General features: G+C 43.5%; 1 long non-coding RNA gene across 4 annotated transcripts in view; it reads right to left on the reverse strand.

Annotated features, from left to right (window-relative positions):
- Window positions 1-24201, reverse strand: part of LOC113619769 (uncharacterized) — a 202266-nt gene that overhangs the window by 20196 nt on the left and 157869 nt on the right. For 3 of the 4 annotated variants that reach the window (XR_003432523.1, XR_003432521.1, XR_003432524.1), the window contains exons 2-3: window positions 11573-11734; window positions 6078-6201 (exon numbers count right to left, since the gene is read on the reverse strand). This is a non-coding gene — a long non-coding RNA (uncharacterized LOC113619769). Of the gene's footprint in view, window positions 1-6077; window positions 6202-11572; window positions 11735-14926; window positions 15228-24201 lie in introns of those variants that run through there. The other variant, XR_003432522.1, reaches the window with a different exon arrangement.

The following is a 24201-nucleotide window of genomic DNA, read 5'->3' on the forward strand; positions in this document are numbered from 1 at the left end:
ACGTTTAAAACCACCATGCTCAGAATCTCCATCCCATCTCTGGAGGCAGCTCCCGGAAAACATGTGTCACCTTTTTGAGTAAAGTCCTCTCTCCTCGCTTCTTTTTCCTTCCTCCGAGGCTTTGGAGGAAGCATTGGGTGGGGCACCTTCTCACCCAAGAGTTGCAACCTGCTATTTTGGGGACTTCATGCTTCAAAGGGTCTCTAATTCTGATTGGGCTGCATGTTAACTGGAAACTTAGCCACAGAGAACAGCTCAAGGCCAAGAGAGGCAGCTTGCACTTCAGTGGGTATTAGAAGGACAGCAAATACTTCAGTGCTGTTGCATCAAGCAAACTGATTCGAATCCTGGCTCCGCCAGTTTCTAGCCTTGTGACCTAAGACAAATTACTTGACTTCTCTGAAACTTCATTTTCCCCTCTGTAAGATGGGTTCAATATAACCCGTTTCACCTGATCATGCACATATAATAATTAGCACAGTTTCTCCCATAGAGAGTAAGCACTCACTAAATGCTAACTCATAGATAGGCACAAGCTCTCTCACTCTTGGTCCCTCTCATGCACACACACACACACACACGCACGCACATCATTCACTGGGTACCAGGCTGCTGTAGTAAGTGCTGCGCCTGTATCCTTGGGCCAGCTCTGTGAAGTTGGATCTAGTTCCACTATTTTGCAGATGATGAAAGTGAGGTCCACAGATGTGAAGTAACTCGCCTGATATGGCACGACTAGTAAGTAAAGCAGTGAAGTCCAGGTTTGAACCTAGATCTTTGACTCCAAAGCCTGTGTTCTTAAATGTTCCGACTGTTTCATTTCACATCAGTCACCCAAGGTATCACAAGTTCTCTTCCTAATCCAAACCAAAGTCTTCAAAATGCATCAGGCTGATAAAGGGCCACTGTTGGGAAGCCCCCATACTGACTGAGTCACCGGATAACTCTGTGGCCTTGTGCAGGTGGATCCGTCCCCCAGATGTCTCTAGCAGAGAACTTCAACTCATTCCTCCCCCTGTGAAGGATTCTCTGACTCCCTCTATCCCCCAGTTCAGAAACATTCCATTTTCTTCTGTGCTCTCAAAGTTCTTTGTCATTTTTCTATCTCAATGAGTACTTCTAACTCATTGCACACTTGCTTTCGTGTATCTTTCTCACTCTTAAACTAGTTCCTGAGATCAAGGTCTGGGACTTATCTGTACATTCTCCATCTGGTGTCCAGAAGATCAGAGTAAATGTGAGTTGAATGAAAGATCATATGAACAGCTCCCCTTTAGCAAAAAGCAGTCATAAAACAGACGCTGGACCAAGCACTCCCCATATGTTCTCTGATTTAATTCTCACAATCACCCCATAGGGTAGGTATTATTGTCCTCAGTTTATAGAGGAGGAAACTAAGCCTCAAGGTGATGATGCAATTCACCACCATCGAACTTAGACGGTAGAGTGGGGAAGTACACCAAATTATGCCCATTCAAAAGACATGCTCTGCCCTGCTCCAAAGTAAGTGAAGAAATTAGCTTTCTCTGTAACAGACCTCATCACTCCACTTCAAATACCACTCACACAGGTACGTAAAGGCACAACCACACTGAATGGCATCCCACTATTGGTCTTTACTTCTCTTAGGGTCAGTGTGACTTTACCTTTTCTTTTTTTTTTTTTTAATTTTTTTATTGAGGAGTAGTTGACCTACAATGTTGTGTTAGCCTCTGGTGTACAGCAAAGTGATTCAGTTATACAGATGTATATACATATTCTTTTTCATATTCCTTTCCTCTCCCTTTTCTTAATAGACACAGTTTCCTTCTCTGCTTATTCATGGGAGCATCACCGTGAATCTTGTCAGCTGTTTCTTTACTCAAAACCGAGGACAAAGAATGAGGTCTGTGATGAGAAGCCAGCAAGAGAAAATGCCAGGAAAGGGAGAGAGGACTGGAAGGAGAGCAAAAGGCCATGGAAGGACTGAGGATGGAAGTCAGTTCCCGCATCTCCCGCTAAGTGGGCCCCCCAGGAGCTGACCGTCCACAGCCCGAGTGAGCCGGGCCAAGGCCCTCCCCATGTGTCTCTGAGATCATTTCTCAATTGCTCTGCTACCCCAGCTCGCCAGGGATTAGTCTGGAAGCCACTGCCTCTGCCTGGGTCTGTGTGCTTGGCCCCCAATGCCCAGCCAACCCCAGAGCTGACTCAGCTGTCCCCTCTGTGGGCCCCTTTCACACTGGGTGTGTGCCATCCTGCCTAGTCATCCATTTACCTCTCACTGCGGAGTCAGGTTCATCTCGGCTGCCAGAGCACACAGCCTGACGCGGAGCGGGGGCTTGGTAAGCGCCTCCTAGCGTAAGTGGCACCGAGGTGCGCAGAAGAAAGCACAGGCTGCAGACGCAGATACTCATGGATGGGAACACTAAGCCTGCCACTTCGCCTTGCTCACATCTTAGGCAATTATAGCATCTCCCAAGTCTCCTTTTTCTCATTTGCAATTGGGAATAATAACTCCTCTGATTCAGCACTGCTGGGTGAATCACAGGAGATAATTCTAGTAAAAGCAGTTTATAAACTGTAAAGTGCTGATCAATATGCAATTCTCACTGTAATCAAGTCGTCTAATATCCCACTTTGAGAGCTGCCATTCTTAGATCTTCCTAGCCAGGGACCCATATTACAGGGTCAGAGTACACAGGCCTCCCAAAGATTTGCGTTATGTGTTCTGTGTGTTCCGGGTGGCTTCCACCGTCATCATTATAACCCACCTCTTGCATTCATCATTCATTCATTCATTCATTCATTCATTCATTTATATTGCTGCATTCAGAAAATATTAATTTATCACTTATTCTTTTCCAGGTTCTGTGACACAGCGAGCAAAGTGGTCATGGTTTCTGTCTCTTGATGCTTATAGATTCATGGGAGAGAAGGGGCATTACACAAACATTTACATATTACTGCTGTGACAGTCCTGAAAAAAATGGAAAGGACAGGAAATCAGGGAAGTATATAATGGAGAATGAAGTATATGTGCCTTTGTGTGTGTGTGTGGTGTGTCACATGTGTGTCATGGTAGTGGGCTTGGAGGCAATGCTTAAATCAGTGAAGACTTTCCCGAGGACTTGTCAATTAAACAGCCAGAAGAATGAGGATATAAGTGAGTTAAGTGTCTATGTGTGTGTGGTGAGTGTGGAAAGGCATGGGTGTGGGGAGGGAGGTGAGGATAGTTAGACAAACCTTAGAGTCAGAGGGATCAGATCTGCAGGAAAAAGACCACTAGGTAGGAAAGCTCTCGGCAGCTTGAAAGCTGTTTGGGGGACAGAAGGGAAAAGACACTTTTTGTAAAGTCTGAAATCTGTCTCACTTTCTCCAATTGGATTAGACTGATCTCCCCAGCTCCACAAAAGGAAGAAGGAGGAGGGAGAAGAAAGGGAAAAGGACACAGAGAAGGGGAGACGCAGGGGAGGAAAAGGAGGAGGAGAGTTCTGCAGTCCCTTGCAAATCAAGAGCATTATTCCTTACGGCATTTGCGGCTACCTACTGCCTGGGTCCCCTGTCTCATCAGTGGTCCTGCCTCATTCCATCACTGGGGCTAAAAACATGGGAATGATCCTGATTTTCTCTCTTCTCTGTACCTTCAGCATCCAATCTACTTCTACTCACTAAATAAATCAGCTCTGATGTTGCCTCCATCCTGTCCTCCCTGCCTTAGGCCAGACCCTCTAACCTCAACGGTTACCACAGCCATCCCATCCATCTTTCTCCCCAGAAACAACTTGTGACTGATGTTTTTAAAACCTGCGTCTGCTTATGCTCTCCTCCGCTTAAAATCCTTTAATAGGAAGCTCTTGTCCTTAAGAAAAAGCCTACACTCTTTTTCTTGGCACCAGGACTAGCTACAGAATTTGCAGGGCCCCATGCAAAATGAAAATGCAGAACTTGTTAAAAAATTATTAGGAATTTCAGGACAGCAAGAGCAAAGCATTAAGCAAAGCACAAGACCTTTTCAAGTGCAGGGTGAGGGCAACTGCACAGGCTGCGTGCCCAGCAGGCAGACCCTGCCGGGCACTAACAGCCCCACACAAACAAGCCCCTGGCATCTCTCTGGTCCTGCTCAGATTCCATATTATTCCCCAGTAAGCCTTGCCCTTTATCATGACCTTTTTTTCCACCTTTTGAACAGTTTTTATCAAACAGAAGTTTTAAATTTTTTATTGATTTTTTTTGTTTTTCTTAATTGAAATATAGTTGATTGACAATGTTGTACCAATCTCTGCTGTACAGTAAAGTGACTCAGTTTTACACGTATATACATTCTTTTTTAATATTCTTTTCCATTATGGTTTAGCTCAGGAGATTGTATAGTTCCCTGCACTATACAGTAGGACCTTGTTGTTTATCCATTCTAAATGTAATCGTTTCCATCTGCCAACCCCAAATTCCCAGTCCAGTCCATCCCTCTCCCTTACCCCCTCTCCCTTAGCAACCACAAGTCTGTTCTCTATGTCTGTGAGTCTGTTTCTGCTTTGTAGATAAGTTCATTTGTACCATATTTTAGATTCCACATATCAGTGATATCATATGGTATTTGTCTTTCTCTTTCTGACTTACTTCACTTAGTATGATAATCTCTAGTTGCATCCATGTTGCTGCAAATGGCGTTAGTTTGTTCTTTTTTATGGCTGAGTAGTATTCCATAGTATATATGTACCACATCTTCCTTATCCATTCATCTGCTATCATGCCCTTGTTTTACACATGCTGCCCCACCTGCATTCTCTTTTCCTTCTGGGTTAACAACTTCTTATCCATCAAGATTCCTCCATCTCCTTCCTACCCTGCAGGATATATGGCTCGACTCTGTGTTCCCACAGCCGTGGCTTTCCTTGCTAATAGCAATTATTGTACTTCATTGAACCTGTTTATTCCATATTTTCTCAACTAGATCTTGAGTTCTCCAATGGAAAGGACAAAGACTTTTAACTCTAGACCATGAGCACCTAATGTTGGTAGTTTCTGATATCTGTCGAGTACTTACTTAATATCCTGAACTAATGGTGCTAAATACTTGATGCATATAATCTCATGTGGTCCATGTTATTATAATGGAAGTAGCTTACCCAAAGTCACAGCTAGGAAGTTGCAGAGACAGTACTCTGATTCCAAAGTCCATACTCTTAATCCATGTATTTTACCCACTCTCAAAGTGCCAAGCAAACAAACACACAAATACAGGATGTGGCAGGCTAAATAATGGCCTTAAAAAAGACATCCTAACACTGGGAGCCTGTGAATATTACCCTATATGGCAAAAGTAGGATTTTTCAGATGTAATCAGGTTAAGGATTTTGAAATGGAGAAATTACCCTGGATTATTTGGGTGGGCCCTAAATGCAATCCCAAGTGTCCTTATAGGAAGGAGGTCAAAGGAAATTACAGACAGAAGAAGACAAGGCAATATGACCACAGAGATATAGATTAGAGTGATGTGGCCACAAGCAAAGGAATGCTGGCAGCCATCAGAAGCTGGAAGAGGCAAGATTCTCCCCTAGAGTCTTCCCTGCTTACGCCTTGATTTCAGCCCAGTGATATAATTTTTGACTTCTGGCGTCTAGAATTGTGAGATTATAGATTTCTGTTCTTTTAAGTCACCAAGTTAGTGGTAATTTGTTGCAGCAGCTACAAAAAACTACTGTGTAGGATAAACAAAGGTTTATTCAGAGGAATGAATAAATGGGTGGTGAATGTGTGGAAGAATGAATTGTACATAGATGATTCTTATCAAACACTCACACACACGCACACACACACACGCACAACTTCCAGCTCCCAGGGTAAGCATTTCTCCCATTGTACATATGAAGGAATTGGGGCTAAAAGTTCAAATGACTTTTATCAAATCACCAGCTAATGGGAAAAGGATCTGGGAGTAGACAGCCAGCCTTGTGATTCCTTGTTCTGAGTTTTTTCTACTGTAACCCATTTTTTTCCTTTCTCAGTAAGAAAAAAAATCAGCTTAAGAGAGATACAATCCATAGTAAATTTTCTACCTCAAACTTTGAATCTCTGTTTTACTCCACACTTGTGCCTACCTGATGTGCAATTTGTGAGCACAGCCCACAGATCCTCAGCCACCATCGTTATGAACCCCTTGCAAGTTAAGGACCACCTCTTCTTTCTGACATTATTCCCGGTGCCAGGCACAAAATCTGGTACCTAATGACGGCGAATGTTAAAAGAAAAGAAGAAATGAATAAAAGAAATCCAGTACCAGACAATAAAATTGTAATTTAGTGTCTTGTTTTCCATTTCATTGTGACTTTTGATGCCCAAGTCACTAAAAATACTGGTAAAAAATGATCTCCAAACAAGGGGAAAACATTAGCTTGCATATAGTCATAGATGCGTCTCTCTTCACTGCCAACTGAGAATCCTTTGAAAGGAGACAATGTGTTCCTGTGCCCCTGTATCTCTCATCTCATGGGAGGTATTCAACAAACCAATATTTACTGAAACTAAAGATGGATCAAACCCCTTCCTCTGCCCTGAGCAGGCAAAGCTTTCATGCTTCTGGGATACAAATCTGACTGTTCTCTTCCTAGGACTTGGCGTGACGGTTCCAATTGGAATAGAAGTAGCACTTGTATCGTTTCAGCCACCATGCATCTCCATCACTGTATGTAATTGAGAGCTAACTCTGGCTTCCTTGGGGAGGAATTATGTATGGAAGATTCATGTCTTTGGGATGTGAATTTCCCAGTTGAAAGGCCTCTGTTAATTTATAGGAGGTCATAAATCAGCAGGAAAAGAAACATTGGCCCACAATCCATGGAAGGAAAAGACATTCTCCAGGACCAAATGAAAACCAGGCCGCAAGCCTAAGGATGATTTAAGACCCTGGACTCCGTTATCTGTTCCTAGCTGATTTGGATTGCTTGGGACTTCTTTGCATCGGCCAGGAGAAGGGAAGGTTTTGCATTGACCACTGACCGTGAATGAGAGGGATACAAAATGTTATTCGTCTGACTATACGTTACAGATGCGCCATTTCTGCTCAAAAGAGTCATGCCATGCATTGCATCATTTACCATGATCCTGCCGATTGGCTGCAGCCATCATGGTCCTTGGGGCCAAGATTTGCACTTGTAAAGGACAGATCACATTCAGATATGGATTTAAAACTAGGATTCTTAGCTGGGGCCAAGGTGTTTAAAAGACTGCTCTTGTGGGCTGAAAGCAAGGAAGAATACAGGTGGAAGGAGTCTATGCTTATCTGGGATGTTGGTTACTAAGGTATATACAGAAGTCAAAACTCATCTAACGGAATACTTCAGAACTGTATATTTTAATGCATGTACGATGATCAGAAAAGGCCAGTGAAATTGCTTCTAGATGCAAGAAAATGGTTATTTACTTATTAGAAACTAATTGCCTAGAAATGTAAGTATCTCTGTGTAGTGTGTGATTTCCGATCAGGGCCAGAAATATTTCTTGAGCGCCTGCTAGTATGGGTCAAAATCTGTGTTAAATGCTAAAGATAGGAACTCCCTGCCCTCAAGGGGCTTCTGGGCCAGAAGGGGAGGCAAGGCATATGAACAGGCAATTATAATATAGTCTGGTAAGTGCTATGATGGAAGAAACATGGAGAAGAGGCTGTGGGAGCAGAGACAGCCCATTCAACCCACTCGGAAGTCAAGGGTAGTATTCCTGGCACTCAAAGGATGAGTAGAAGTCTCCTAAGTCAAAGATCGGGGAGGGTAATTGGAATAGGGAAGGGAGATTTTGCAACGGAACAGACAGTAGTGTGAAATAACAGTTTTTTTGTTGTTTTTTGTGTTTTTTTAATCATTACGAATAGTCACGGGGGAGAGGGTTGGATCAAAAAGTATGAGGTTGGAGGGGGCAGTCAATGAGCCTGGAAATGTTTGTTAAGGAACAAATTTTTTCCAGATGAGAGTTTGTCTCAGCTGAGCTAAAGGAAAGTAAACTAGAGGCTGTATCCACATTTGCGTAGACACGGCGACAGAGGATACTATTTTGTTCTATTTTACCCTTTGAGATGGCAGATTAAGAAAAGAAGATAATGAAAACAGCATTAGATAGGGGTGAATGAGATAGATGGAAACCAGGAGACCTGGGTGCCAGGCCCTTCTCTTGCATAAAACTTGCTGTGTGACTTTGGGCAGGTCTCACCCTCTCTGAGCCTGTTTTCTCACCAGTCAGTTGGGGAGAATAATAGCTATTTCACAAAAGAGTGAGATGCAGAGATATATTGGGTAAAGCACTTTGGATACTGTAAAGAGGTTGTTTTGGTATAAATTCACTTATACAATTGATGAGAGGTGCAGGAAGAAGTTGAATATATAAAAAGGAGAATATCTATATGAAGTTCTTTCCAACCTTTCATTTTGATGTCCCTGGCAGATGACCCTGTGGGTGGCAGATAGGAAGACCTTCATGGGGAGGTGACTGCCTCAGTGATCATGCATATATCAAGCTAGACATTCAGAGAAGAGAACTAAGAATGCCCAAGAGAGGAAAGAGGCAGCACAGGGAGATTTGGCCTGCTCAAGTGCAAGGGCAGGGAATGGTTTGCGGACTTGCTGAATTTTGTGGCCCCTCGACAAGGTTCTTACAGATTTCCCCAGTGTGGTGGGACATTGAAATCATGTCACATCTCCTGCTCCAGGGCCTTCACACAAAGTGGGAGGCGGGCCTATAATTCCGTGGGCAGAGTCCAGGAGTGGGCATAGCATTTGGCCCTGCTGAGTAGCCCACAGGATACTAAGAGACGTTGAGCTCCTCCCCTGTGCCTTCACTGACCCGTCTTAATGCTCTGTTGAGACTCAAATCCTGTTTGTCAATGGAAGACCCCCAACCCTCACAGGGGTCCCCCATTGCTGTCCTGTGGGAGCCATCCAGTCCTGTCCGATTGATTGATTTCTCCGGATACGCTGAGGGTGGTCCTTGGGGGAAGGGGGCCTGGCAGGATATCCCCCCATATTCTTAGCTCATTTGCCACTGTGCCCTTGCCAAGTTTTGCTTCCCATTGCATTTCATCAGATCATTTCTTAGTCTGTCTCCTTAAGGCACATTCAAAGAATCTGAATTAAGCTTCAATCAAGCCCCTGACTTCGCCCAGAACGCATTGTTAGGGAACTGGCCTGCAAAGGCAGCCCGGGCGCTGTCCCAGACCCCGAACTCCCTTTCCTCTCATCCTCATGCTCCTTCTCATCATTCAATTAATCCTCAGCCAGTTTTCCTCAGTAGCCCCTACTCTCCTGGTCACTGGGCAAGCCCTTGTGTGTCTTGAACAGCTATGCCAAGAATCTGCCCATCAGAGCCCTTCTTTTCTGCTCACTGCAGCCATGAGACTTTTGTCTAATTATCTCTGGACCTGGAAGCAGTTTCATTTTCTGGAGAGGCACATAGGAGCTCCAGTCTCCAGCTTCTCGTACACCAAAGACAGACCCCCTATAAGTGCCTCCCGTCAAATGCTCCCCACCCCCACCCAAAGCAAATCCTTCTCTGAGACAAAGGAGAGAATAAACTTGCAATATCTTATTCACAAGTCATATATCAAAGTAGATGAGTACAACACTTGTCTGCTTCCACAGCCTGCTCTAAGCTGACAGGTTGTTAGCAAACATTCTCGAAACACCAATAAGAGCTTTCATGATGTGGCTGTTGGGAACATGGGCAATGTCTGCCTATCTGAGGCAAGCAAACTAGCCCCACGTCTAATGAGTCATCTCCATCCCCACTGCCATCACTCCAGCTTAGGCCACGTTAGCTCTTACTTGACCCACGACAGAAGCATCCCACATGGTCTCCCTGTCACCAGTTTTGCGCCCTGTCATCCATTCTCCTCTTGGCAGCTGGAGAGACTCTTTAAAAATGTAAATCACATCTCATCTCCCCTGCTCCTACCCGAAGTCAAAACCCACTTAAGATAAACTTAACCTCTTTAGTTCTGCCTATAAAGCCCAGGGGCTTTGCTTTGTTCCTGCCTCCCTGTCCACACTTGACTCCTGTCACTCTGTCTCACCCACTCTGCCCCAATCATATCAGTACTCTTTCAGTGTCTCAAATTCCCAGACTGGTTCCCTGCTAAGAGCCCTTACAGTTGAAGCTTCCCTTTTCATGGGATAGTCTCTCTTCTGATGTTTATATACTAGGCTCCCTCTTACCATTCAGACTGAAGATCTTCAGAGGCGCTTTCTTTGGTCACCTAACTTAGATTACTTGACATATAGAATTAGGCAGAGCCATATGAAGTTGCTGTTTGGTGGGTTGAATATTGGAAGTTTCATAAGGAAAGCTCTGTGCCCATCTGTTTTATATAAGTAGTGAGATTTTATACACGTTTGTGTTGTTCACACTGTATTTATAGAGTACGTAGCATTGTGTCTGATACATAGTAGGTATTTAAGCAAAGGTAGTTGCTTTGCCAAGACTGTTGTCATCCCCTTCATCATCATCATCATCATCATCATCATCATCATCAAAGTCATGAAGAAGATGCAGAAGATGAGGAAGATGGAGAAGCAGAGGAAACCTCAGCATTAAACTGGTCTGGGATACAGGAGGTAAGAGGTCTGAAACTTAATCTTCCATTGCTGACAAACTCTGTGATCTTGGATAAAGCAGTATGTTTCAGACATAACACAAAGGTTGGATTTTCAAATGAGACTCACAAGAAACAAATCTCTTACCAAGTATCAAGCTTTACAAATCATTTCTAAGCTACAAGTAATCATGGGGCCCAGGGAAAGTGGGGAGAGGCTGGGACAGCCAATACCACTTCCCGGGCCCTTTCTTGTCATATTAGGACTTGCTCTGGCCCAGATTTAACACACAGGTCTCTAAAAGATGTATCCAAACACATTGCTTACATGAAAGCCAGCTCTTTTAGTCACGAAACATTTCCATTTTATACTCCTGCAGTTACATAGCTTAGGTGACATTTTCCAGGGTGTCGTGCCCCGTGAATCAGTAGATTCCAGGTTTATTTACCATAAGCAATCCTAGAAGGGTGAGGTACAGGCTGCTAAAAGGATCCCAAAGATAGAAATTCTGCCACTAATAAATACCATCAGTGGTTTCCCCTGGAATCCTTAATAGCTTATTTACAAGGAGATTTGACCAGGTCACATTTCTTCCCCCAGGGTGTCCCCAGGAAAGGGAAAGACTATATCGCAGGCCTGTGTAACCCTTTCCTTCCCATTTTTGAAGGAGGCAATTCCCTCATCTGTAAAATGAAAAACTTGTTCCACATATCTGAGGACTTAAAGGGTTCTAAATGTCATTGAACTTGTGATAAGTGAGGCTATTTCCTGTCACAACATATACCAGGCAGAAGCCACATAAGTAGTATGTAGTAAAAGGGATTCCCCACCATGGGGACTGTTAAACTCAACCCTGGAAGCTCCTTCTTACTTCAAGATTACTGAGCAAGCAGGGTGTAATGAATGGGGTGTGAGCTCTGGAGTCAGAGAGTCCAGGGTTCGAGCCTCAGCTCTAGAATTTAGTGGCTCTAGGTCTTCTGGAAAGTAGCACAAGGCGTCTTAAGTCACTGTTTTCTTACCCATTTGCTCACAATGATGATATCTTCCTCCTGGGACTGCGCTGAGTTTCGAACGAGATGGTGTGTGTCATCACGTGCACCATGGTTAGCACAAAGTGGTTGAAGTCATTCATTCATTTATGCCATTGGAGGCTTCTACGATCTCACAAGGCCTTGCTATATCTACAACGTCCACAGGGTACAAAAACAGAACAAGAGAATAAGAGGTAGGCACACTCTGGAGGGCGGCACAGATAGACCCCTAGTCAACCACACCTCTTTCCGTTTCCACTATCTTGCCTCTAGCTCCAACCCACTGCACACACAACACCCAGAGCAAACTTCTAAGCTGAACTCTGGGCATTCCACGGCTAAACATTCTCCAGCAGCTCCCCATCCCTTTCAGGAGAAATCCTAAACTCTGCCTCCCCGTATGCAAGGCTCTCAGGGACTAGGTGGCTGTCTTCCTTTCACTGAGCCCCCAGGTTAGTTAGGGTAGACAAAGTGCCGGAACAGATAATCCCCAAATTTCCACAGAATGACACAGCAAGAATCCATTTCTCATGCCTGCCACCATCTAACGTAGGTTGGCTGAGAAAGGGGTGATTGCTTCAGGCCATAACTCAGAGCCCTTGTTTCCTTTGGTCTCGTGGGTCACCCTCCTCTGGGTTCTCAGAGTTCTCTCTGTCTGCCAGAATATGGGGAAAGAGAGAAAGGATTGCTCACGAAAATGTTTATGGACCTGGAAGACATGCCTATCACCTCCTGCCCCATTCTGTTGGCTGGAAAGGAAATCAGAATATTGCTCCATCTAACTTCAAAGGAGGCTGGAAAATTTGATATTGGTGATCATTCTCATTCTTCGCCCTCTTCCCTTACAATTGACATGGGAACAACACTAGACCCCTTCCATCGTTCTGCCGTACCATTCAGGTCCACGTCTCCATGCTTCTGACCCTGCTGGTCTCTCTGACAACAACTCTTAGGTAAACTTCTTTCTGTCTTTCAGTTCTTGTCCAAGCATTACCTTCTCTTCAGGTCTTCCTTTATTGGGTCTAGAGCTAGAGCGACTTGCTCATTCCTCCTTAGTATCTCTAGACGTGGCCCACACTGTCACTCTGTCCTGTGGTTTCTTTGTGTGCTGGCCTCCCCTCTAGAATTTCCACTCCTTCTGAGTAGAGTCCTGCTCAGGCATCTCATCGGTAAAGCCAGAAGAACATTCGCTCTCCGTATCACCTCACTGTAAAGAACTCATGAATTAATGGATATAAAGTTCTCAGTCTGGTGCTTGCTACACACGAGGAGCACGCAATAAAAGACTAGTTTTTGCTGTTATCGTATCCTTTGGATCTATTCTGTGGATGGGAACAGAAATGCTCTCCCCTGACTTTAAGCAGCCTTGAATTAGGACAGAGAAATTTGCGCTGTGGGTACGTGGCCTCCAGGGAGTGGCCTGGACAGGCAGAGAGGCCTCGGTGAACTCCCATGGCCCTGGAAGTGTTCCTTGAGTGAGGTCTGGCAGGGGCAGAGAGAAGCTGACAGATTAAATGATTCAGTCTGCTTAGCAAAGCAAACGTGGTTCCAGGAAGTTACAAGTAACACAGAATGGAAGCTCCAACTGCCACTGGGTGGAGGATTTTTTTTTTTTTTTCCAAATTCAATTTGTTTTCACTTGAGCTGCCTCATTTCATCAACACAGCTCTTTGGAACATTGGCTAAAGTCCCTGAAAAAAGTCTCCCTTTTAAAGTGTTTTTCTTTGTCCCACCCCCACCCCCCCAGGCCTTCTCCTTAGTCCCTCAAATGCAATAAAAATTAAACACTTGGAAACCTAGAGAAAGTCCCCACAAAACACCAGGTCAGCATAGCACGCATCAGTGTAGGCCTACAGATTGGCTGGCGAAGGTGAGACTCTAGGGCTGGATGTAAAGTTGCCATAAGCAGCAGTGACTACAGTTCAGTCATTAGCCAAAATGGCCCTGTGGTTGATAAATGGCCTTCTCTTCACAAAGACCCTTTCATCCAGGTCAGTCCTGCGTGAGGCTCTCAGTGCCTCCGCATTTCAGCCTCAAGAGGAAGGAAGGGGAAAGAAACAGCCCCTCATCTGAAGCAGCACAGAAGGTTTCTCAGTCAAGAGTCTGAGTTGCAACCCATTCTCTGCTTATGCATCTGGGCCATGGACACTCACTCCATTGCTGCACCAACATGACCGCATGACCAGGGCAAGGGCCAAAGTCAGAACAGGTCGTGCAGTTTCCTCCTTTATGACCTGGAACTTCTTTAAAAAGAGAACAACAAGCCAAAGAACCCTGTTTGAACTGGCCCATGAACGATTTTGAGATGGCCTAACCCTTCCAGTTCAGAACCAGCTAATTCCAGAGCAGCTCTGGTTCCTTCCGAGTATGACGCACCCCAGTATTAGTTTTACTCCTCTCTGCTGGAGAGGAAATACTAATGTCAACAGAAAAAGACGACATAAAGAATATTTTTATTTTTCCTCTCTGCTGCCTCTTCACCTTTTTTTTTAGTCTTTATAAGAACTTGGCAGAGCTGATCAATTAAGCAGATTTTTCCACACAAAGAATATAAAGATTCATTGTAATCTATAAGCAGGAGGTAACGTGACTATGGCAGTCTAGTTTAGGAAGATAATTTTATTTTTATTTAATTTTTCTCTCTAAAATATTAGACATCTAATGCCTACAAATGTGAAAAATTGTTTGCAAGAAAATACCAAAATAGTAACACCACCATTTTATTGGTATTTACAAAGAGACCAGCACTCTGCTGTAATCCTCACACAAACCTGTAAGATCTCTTTGTTCAGAGAAAACGGAAGCTCATAGAGGTGAGGAATTTTGCTCAAGGTCCTACAGAGAGAACGTGGCAAAGGCATCAATCAATCAACTTTGGCTTAGCGGACTTTAAAATCTACTCACACCTGTAACTATGAATCTCCTCTTCTCACCATGCCCTTCTTCAAAATGGCGGTATGATCTGTATCTTGGGGCTGTTGGGAGGATTAAATAGAATCTACTTTCTGTACCTCTTTGGTGGTTGTATATGAAATTCTACCGGCATAGAGACTGACACCTCAGTTGTTTGGAGAAGTTTACGGCAACAGAGTGTTGCAGGGGGAGGGTGTAGAAAGAGCAGCATCTTTCTGGTTCCCATGCACCACGCTCACCCTCTGTTAGGCTGGGAACTTGGTCTTGCCACTGTGCTAACTATGTCAAAGGACTAGTGAGAAGGCTTGGTTCTAGGGCCTCTCTCAATGTCTACTACATAACTGCTTTTCAGTAAATGTTGGTTAAGATGTCAGCTGAGGTTTCTTGACCTTTGAGATCTTAGCAAAATTAGCTAGACGCCTTCCCCACCTGTGCAACCTGTGGACATCCAAGGCTTCTTCTCCACTACTTTTGCAAATTTTCAGGAACCCAGGAGCTTCTTGTCTCTAAGGATCTTGTTTCTAGATGGATATCTTTGTTCTCTTCCATAAAGACCCAGCCTGGGGGCAGGGGCAGGATACAACTATTTCTTTGAGTCTCTGAAACTCCACTCACACATCTGTGGAAAGAGTAGACTTCACTCAATACTAGAGAGAGGGCCTCCAGCAGAGAAATCTCTACTGTCATCATGAAAACAACTGTGAATGGAACAGAATATCACCCATCTAGAAATGTCCTCCAACCACCTCACTACCAAGATAGTCCATCAATCCTCTATAGCATCCAGTATCAACCTCTCTCTGTTTTCCTAACTTCTCCATTCTTGTCCTATGTCCTCCCTTATTTCATGTCAATATTCATCTCTGAACCATTCCATTTAAGGAACAAAATTGATAAATCACATTCCTAACCCACAGAAAGCTGACACTCTCATCCATGATCTTTTGGCATTTACCAACACCCACACATTGAAGATCTCACTTACCTCAAAAGGATTAATTAATCTCCACCTACCCTTCTTCCCAGGAGGCATAGATAAATAACAAAAATGTCTATACCTCTTAAGTTACACCAGGCACTGTTTCAAGCATGTTGTATTTATTATCTAATTTAATCCTCACAACTCCATGAGATTGTTATTCTATTCCCATTTCACAGATGGGAACTGAGGCAAACAGAGGTTAAGCAACTTGTTCGAGGTCACGTAGATAGTGGTAGACCTGTGATTCAGTCTCTGACAGTCTGATTCTGGAGTCTGTGCTATTAATGTCTTTAGACTTATCAGACAGAGAGAAAGATGGACAGCCAGATATTTCCCTCTCTCAACTCAGTATAAGATAAAGTAATGTATTTATTTACAAAACAAATGAATGAGTAAAATTTGAAGAAAAACGTTGGGGTTTTGGAAAATGTGTAAAAAATGTTAACCACAAAAAGTAGGACAGAAACTGTCAGGGTTAAAAAAAATAATAAGATCTAAGAGGGTAGTTGCAGAAGGAACAGAGGCAGCCCCCGGGACAAGCAAGCATCAGGAACATTGATCAGACTCCGGGAAGTTATGTGCAGGCGTTAAATTGGGTCAGGGAAGGATTGTGTTTTAAATCGTATAATCTGTCTTCCATACCAGCAGGAAAAGCACCATGGCCGCTGCACAGACTGCTTCCTTTTGGAGGCTTGGGGAGGAGATGGAAGTTGTAAAGAGACAGGAGGAGAGTGCTCTCCGCCGCATGAAGAAGACTCAAGTGGGTGCAGAGTAAGGGCCCCTCATCAGAGGAGTAAGTCAGGAGATTTTCCACTTCCAAGCAATCTTTGTTTCCTACTTGGAAAGCACTGTAGTGCATCTACATCTGGACAGTGATGTCTGTTATAAGAGTACAGCTCTCTAATCAAAAGTCAATGGACTGTGCAACCAGGGCTGGGGTGTCTTAACGAGTTCAGGGAGTTACAGTTCTCTCCCAAGCCTCCTTTTTCTAAACACTTTGCTCCTGTTGACAAAGGAAAAGTTCAATCATCCTGAATTTCCAGACCCATTATTAAGGAAGAGAAGGAAGATGACTCTGGTGGTTAGGTTCTCTGACATTTGACACGGTTTAAAGATCTATCTTGAGGAAAAAGTTCTCATTTACTGAATGATTTCATCTTTGCCATATGGCAAACTCTCATACCCTCACCTTTCCCTCTACCCAGACTAACTGAAAGGTTATCTCATTAAGCACAGTATGTACTTTCTTTGGGGACTCCAGCATGACATACACCCAGAATTATAACGGCAATAATGATACTCTTTGTTAATTACTATATGATTACACCATGCTGTTTGGCAAGCATAATCTCATGGAAGTTCGAAGACAGCTCTGAAGTAAACAATACTGTCTTCATTTTAGAGTTGAAAAAACCAACGTGCAGAGAAGTTCCCATGAGCAGTGCGGAATGACAGAATTTGGACTCAACCCAAGTCCGGCCGATTCCAGAGCTTTAATTACTGCACTAATTGCTCCAGCTGAGACACGCCACCAACACTGGTAGAGAAGGCAGCGAGTTCTCACTGCCACCACCACCACCAGGCTGTCTGCTCCCTCATCTGCCTGAAAAGGCTCCCATCACCTAAACACCTCTATCTACTCTATTTGTATCAGTGATGTTCAGCCCTGAAACTCTTCATGGACCCAACACATTAAGGCTACGCCACAGACACCCAAGTGGAGGCCCTTCTTCTTTCCGACTCCCACGTTGTGAGAAGTTGCAGGTTGTGTCCTCTTTGCTTCTAACAGACCCCTTCTGGATTAGATCTCCTCAGACCTCTGCACAGATCCCACTCACTGGAGATGTTTGCCTTGGGGTTTTGCCTCACCATACCCCTTGGCACTGTCACCCTATACATTCTGTCCTAGTTACTCCTCCTGATGCTTTGAAGATCCAGCCGTCCAGGCTTTCTGCCCACCACACGTAGTACTTTCATCTTTAGTGACTTCAGCATGGGATAATTCAACATCCTGGCCTTTCAGATTCCTTGCCTTCTTTATTTCCTATGATCTTGCCCATCTTTCCACCTTATCTCAATTTAATTATCCCCAATATATCATTTTATAAACCTTCTAGGGACTTCCAGTTTACAAATGCCTCTACTTGCTCCTTATCTCCCAGGAGTCCCTTATTTTCACTTCCTTCATTATCCAGCTAAGATTACATTCACATCACAGCCATTCCTTTTCTCAAAATCCTCATTTTTTTTGCTCTGTAAGGATCTCACAGAGCCCTGTGTAGACCAAAACCTGAATGAATTCAGCTTGCTCTTCTCTATACTTGCACTTGGGTTACTGGGTAACTTGGGCGGTGGGGGGGAACCACTCTGAACTGGAAACAGTCTTAATTCATGGTCCCCAACCTTAACTGGGCCTTTAGTGATGCCCAGGAGTCCCATCATGTTTCAATAGAGAGTCCTTCCCCCTTCTGCACAGCAGCTATTTCAAAGTGTCACCTCTTCTCTAAAATGCATGACCCTCATTTCATCCTTAGTTTCCCTATGACCTTGCCTCCCACAGAAAAATAGAAGACACGGGTCAAAATTCCTTCAACTTCCTGCCGTAAAACTTACACATTTGCATCTCCACTCACTACCTCCCTTCTCCCCTCTTGATGGCCTGGAAGAAATATCCTTTGTTCTACTGAAAACTGGATCCCATCCATTACTGCCGTCTCAGGAATGTTACTCCATCCATCTCTCCCTCCCTACTGGCTGCATCCCATGAACATGTGGGCAAGGCACTGCCTCCAATCCCCAGGTCCTCCTCCAGATTCCACATTCTCTCTCTTCTCTGTCACGGAGAAGTTTCCCTAAAGTGTATTGAATATCTCCATTTCATCCCCTCCCACTCGCTCCTCAGGCCTCTGTATCTGGCTTCCCCACCTTCACACCACTGAAGCTATACTTGAAAAACTGACCCATTAGCCCCCTCTTTTAGATTGCATGTGCAATTTTCACCTTTCTTCTCGCTTGACTCTGCTGCATTTTAATACCGTTGGTCACTCAAAGCATTCTCTTTCCTTGATTTCTGAGACACGGTATTCTATTTATTCTCCTAGCTGTCTGGCTATTCCTTCCTTTTTAAATCTGGGGCCATCTTGTTTCCTGTTTCCATCTCCCTGGTTGATCTCATCCTCTCTTGTGATGGGTTCGTACCTCCTAAACCTGCATCTCTCCTTCTGGTCAGTTTTCTGTGCTCCAGACTTGTATATTCAATGATCTTCTACCGATTGTACTGGGATGTCTCACAGGCACTTTGTAGTTAACACTCATAAAACACATCCTCCCCCCGCTTCACTACACCCATTCCTTGTGCTCCTGCATTTCAGTTTCAGTGAATAATGTCATCCTTTGCCCAGTTTCTCAAGCTAGGAAAGTAAGAACGCCCTTGTCCTCTTGCTTTGCCTTAGCTCCCACATGTAAGAATTATGAAATTCTATGACTTCTGTTTCTCAGCTGTATCTTGATTATACCTGCTTATATCTCGCTTCAGTTTCACTCACAGGTCACCACCTGCTTTCTTACTCCAGGTTTCAGGTGCATGTTATCCTCCCTTTGGATCACTGCCCACATGCCTCTGTTTGCTTAACTTACATATATTCTTCCATCATATTTGCATTCTATTATCTTTAATAAAAAGCCTTTTGTACCCCCAGGGCTGGGCTGCATACCACTTCTCTGTGTACCTGTAGCATCTTGTGATTATCCCCATCATATCAGTTACACTGTATTTTAATTGTCTGTTTACTAACCTGTCTTACCACCCACTGTCTAGTTTAGAACTTTGTCTTTAACTCCTAGCCCAGACTTTGACATACAATAAGTGATTATTCAATATTTGTTCAAGGAATGATTTATTTTTAAACTATAACTTTGTTTTCTATTAGTTGTGCAGTGGCATACAAACTCATATTACTCAATGAGTATATGGCTGTTCTTTTAAAAGTCAGCTTTATTGAATTATAATTTACATATGATAAAATTCACTAATGTTAAGTGCAAACTTCAGTGAGTTTTGACAAATGTATATAGTTGTATAACTAACACTACAATAATAATATAAAAAATTTCTACCACTGCAAAAATTACCCTTGTGACTCTGTGCAGTAAATCCCTTCCCTTCCCGTGGAACTCCTGGGAATGATTTATCTGTTTCTATCACTATAGTTTTGCCTTTTCTAACACTTCAAGCAGTTTAATTCATATGGGGAGCAGTCTTCTGAGTCTGGCTTCTTTCACTTGGCATAATGTTTTTGAGGTGCATTTATGATATTGTGTAATATCAGTTCATTCATTTTTACTGCAGAATAGTATTTCACCATTTGCATAGACCACAAATTGTTTAGCCATTCACCAATTACTGGGTTGGCCAGAAAGTTCATTCAGTTAATGAATATGCTGTTCAGTATACCAAGTTCTTGGTAAAAATGAAAAATGTGTCTTTTATTTTTACTTAAAACCAAATGAACTTTTTGGTCAGCCCTATATATTTAGCTCATTTCCCATTTGGGGTTGTTATGAAGAAAACTGTTATGAATATCTAAGCACAAATCTTTGTGTGAACGTGTTTACATTTCTCTGGGGTAAACACCGAGGAGTGGAATTGCTGGATCATAGGGTAAATGTTTGTTTAACTTTATAAGAAACTGCCCAACTGTTTTCCAAAACATTACGCATTCCTGCTAGCAACATCTGAGATTCTAGTTTCTGCCCTACTCACCAAAACTTAATGTCGGTCATTTTTTTTTTTTTTTTTTTTTTGGTACGCGGGCCTCTCACTGTTGTGGCCTCTCCCGTTGCAGAGCACAGGCTCTGGATGCGCAGGCTCAGCGGCCATGGCTAATGGGCCCAGCCGCTCCGCGGCACGTGGGATCCTCCCGGACCGGGGCACAAACCCGTGTCCCCTGCATCGGCAGGCGGACTCTCAACCACTGCGCCACCAGGGAAGCCCCGAATGTTGGTCATTTTAACTACAGCCTTTATAGTGGTCGTGTAGTGGTATCTCTTTGCAGCTTTAGTTTTTATTTGCCTGATGACTCGTGATGTTGAGCATATTTCCATAGGCTTATTGGCCATTTGTGTGTTCTTTTGTGAAGTGTCCGTTAAAATTTTTGCCTGTTTTTATTTAGCTGTTTTTTTTTCAGTTGTGTCAATATATTCTAGATAAAGTCCCTTGTTAGACATACATATTTCTTTCCATTCTATTAACAGTATCCTTTGAAGAGCAGAAATGTTTATATTAGATGAAATATAGTATTTTTTGTAGGTTGTATTTTTTGTATCCTAAGAAAAATTTTCCTACATCAGGTAGCAAAGATTTGATTCCTATATTTTCTTCTACTTTGAGCTACTACATTTAGGTCCATGATCCATTTCTAGTTATCTTTTGTATAATTTGTGAGATAGGGGTTAATTCATTGTTTTCTATATGAATATCCATTTGATCTAGCATCGTTTGTTGAAAGTCAACTCATGCTCTCATTAATTACATTGGCACATTTTCCAAAAAGCAATTGATGTGTATAAGTGGGTTTATTTGGGGTCTCAGTTCTGTTCCACTGATATCTATATCTCCCTTTATGTCAATAATATGTTGTATTAATTAATGTATTTGACAGTAGGTATTGAAATCAGGCAGGGTAGTTCTATCACCATTGTTCTTTTTCAGAATTACTTAGGCTAGTCTAGGCTTTCAATTACTTTGTGAATTTTAGGAACTTCACATAAAATTCTATATAAAAAAAAACCTGCTGGGAAATTGATTGCTACTGTATTGAATCTACTGATCAATTTGAGAAGAATTGCCACCTTATTAAAATGTATGATCTATTAACATGATACATGTCTCTATTTACTACTGTCTTTTTATGTAAAATATTCTGTAATTTTAGTACACATCTCACACATATTTGGCTAAGTAAATTTGCAGTCCTCCTTTCCAAATATATGTACATTCCTGATAGCCATTCTGGAAGGCAGTATTATGACCCACATTTTATAGATGAGGAAATTGAGGCTTAGAAGTTCACTGACTCATATAAATTTACATAGCCGTGGTATTTGTAAACTGTCACAGGGTTCTTATGAAAATGCCCTGTGGTCCCATCCCCAAAGCCCATGAAATTTCTTGTCTCCCTCTCCCATCCCCTTTCCTACATACCCTTGCTCTGGACCAGAGTTTCTGTGCCATTGACTTATAATGGACTCAAATCTCTTCCATTGCCCTTCAGACTAATGCTTTAGTTCAGATGTCTTTTTTCTTTTGTGGTTTTTATCTCTGAATGCAATGTTTTGGATTATACTCAGAACCATGACTTATATCCCACTGGTGAACATTTTTATTCTAACTCCTTTCTCCATCATATTTAGCCCCTCAGCCCTCAGCCCTGGCCCCCGTCCACATCCAGAACCCACCACTCAGTGTGTTCCAACTGTAGGATCCACAACTTGAGTCAGGATATGCTTGGTCTTAAAGCCCACGATTCTCCCTTTCCTCATTCTGATTTGTAGAACCCGTCTCTGTCCCCAACATATTGTATTTTTTTAAGCAACTTAAACTCACCTCTAGGATCTTACGTTTTGATATATGTCATTTCAGCCAAAAAGCATGAGGCAAGAGGAATAACAAAGTTCTTTGTCTTCAACCTCAGAATCTAGTTTAGATTTCTACATTCAGTTTGTGCCAGATAAAAAGCTCAAGGTATGCAGGTGCTAATGGAAGGATGTCTGCCAGCCCATCGAAACAGTGCAGTGAAGGCAAGAGCTATCAGATTTCCTAAGCAGACCTCAAGATCTGTACCTTCCCATGTTTTCCTGCCTTAAGCAACTCCTGCATCACACACAGCTGCTTAATGCAATCATGTTTAGAACAGAACAGTCCTCACCTATGCAGTGCCTCATATGATATTGTGATTTATAAGAAACATGTATATTTGGTCATTCAGATGACAAAAATATATTTCTCATGTATATTTGGTCTTCATTCAGTTCCTGCCTCACAGCTCCCCTTGGAATCTCCTGAGTGATGAGAGCAATGGGGGCATCTTTTGTTATAGTATTGGGTCTCTTGTCCTCAGTTCCTGAAAACTCTTCAGGGTTATAAAGGTGAAATGGGTGTCTTATTATTCATAACAAGCTCCTTTCCACCACAGCTGGCTTTATATTCATGAAGATGACTTTTTGGAAAGCACCTAAAGATGGAGGCTGGTTGCCAGGGAAACCAAGCAGGAATAGAGGGTTGGAACTTTCAGTCCCACCCCCTGGTTTCTAGGGAGGGGAGAGAGGCTGGAGGCTGAATCAATCACCAATAGCCAATGCGTTAACCAATCATGCCTATATAATGAAGCCTCCATAAAAACCCAGAAGAAGGGGTTTTGGAGAGCTTCTGGGTTGGGAAACCAGAATGCTTCCATAGGCACCATGCTGGGTCCCAAGCTCCATGAAGACAGAAGCTCCTTTGTTTAAGACCTCATCCCAGGTATCTGTTCATCTGGCTGTTGATTCATATCCTTTAATACCCTTGGTAAAAAAGTCAATAACCTAGTAAATAAACAAGTTTCCTGAGTTCTGTGAACCGTTCCTGCAAGATCATTGAACCCAAGGAGGGGGTCATGGGAACCTTTGATGTATAGCCAGTTGATCAGAAGTACAGGTAACAAGTTGGACTCGCATCCTGAGTTAGAAGGCATCTTTGGAACCTCCAATTTGTAGCCCAGAAGCACAACCGGGGCTTGCAACTGGCCTCTAAAGTGGAGGGTGCTCTTGTGGGACTGAGCCTTTTACCTGTGACATCTGAGGCTATCTCTGGGGAGTGTCAGAACTGAGTTGATTTGAACTCACATCAACTTGGACACCCTACTGGTGTCCAAGAATTGCTTGTTGGTGTGGGAAAGCCTACACACACACACACACACACACTTAGGTCTAGGAACAAAAAAAAGACCCTTCCAGTTAAGAATAACTCCAGAACCAATCAGAAACAGTGTTTCTTTAAGACCAACAGCCAGATTTCTATGCAACCCAGTTGATTTCTTTTAGGGTTCTTTCCTTCCACAAAGGAGAACGCTGCAGATTAGGTGAGACTGTATATGCCAAACCCAGAGCACAGTTCTGTCACAAATTCAATGGTCTGAACATGGAAGTCTCTTCTCCTCTGAGCCTGTGTCTGTTTAAGCTGTGGTCTGCTTTCATTTTACACTAACATGGAGCGGACGGCCAGCACCTGGTCATCTTGTCACAGCAGCCGCTGAGGGCAGGTCAACCCGAGCAGCCAGCTTTGCGAGCCACGGTCAATAGCAATTTGGAGGCACACGTGTGACTTGCATCGGAAATGGTGACATGACCTGGGCTCTCAAGAGGAAACCTAGGGCTTCCCTGGTGGCGCAGTGGTTGAGAGTCCGCCTGCTGATGCGGGGGGCGCGGGTTCGTGCCCCGGTCTGGGAGGATCCCACATGCCGTGGAGCGGCTGGGCCCGTGAGCCATGGCCGCTGAGCCTGTGGGTCCGGAGCCTGTGCTCCGCAGCGGGAGAGGCCACAGCGGTGAGAGGCCCGCGTACCGCATTAAAAAAAAAAAAAAAAAAGAGGAAACCTAAAATAGACTTTAACTTCATAGGAAACAAGGATCTACTCTACCCAGCTCCTCCCCAAACCCCCTTAGTTTCTGCCTTTCTAAAGCTTCCACA

Source organism: Aethalodelphis obliquidens, unplaced genomic scaffold, assembly GCF_003676395.1.
Source record: "Aethalodelphis obliquidens isolate GAN/ISIS:26980383/991018 unplaced genomic scaffold, ASM367639v1 scaffold7, whole genome shotgun sequence".
Taxonomy (NCBI): Eukaryota; Metazoa; Chordata; class Mammalia; order Artiodactyla; family Delphinidae; genus Aethalodelphis; species Aethalodelphis obliquidens.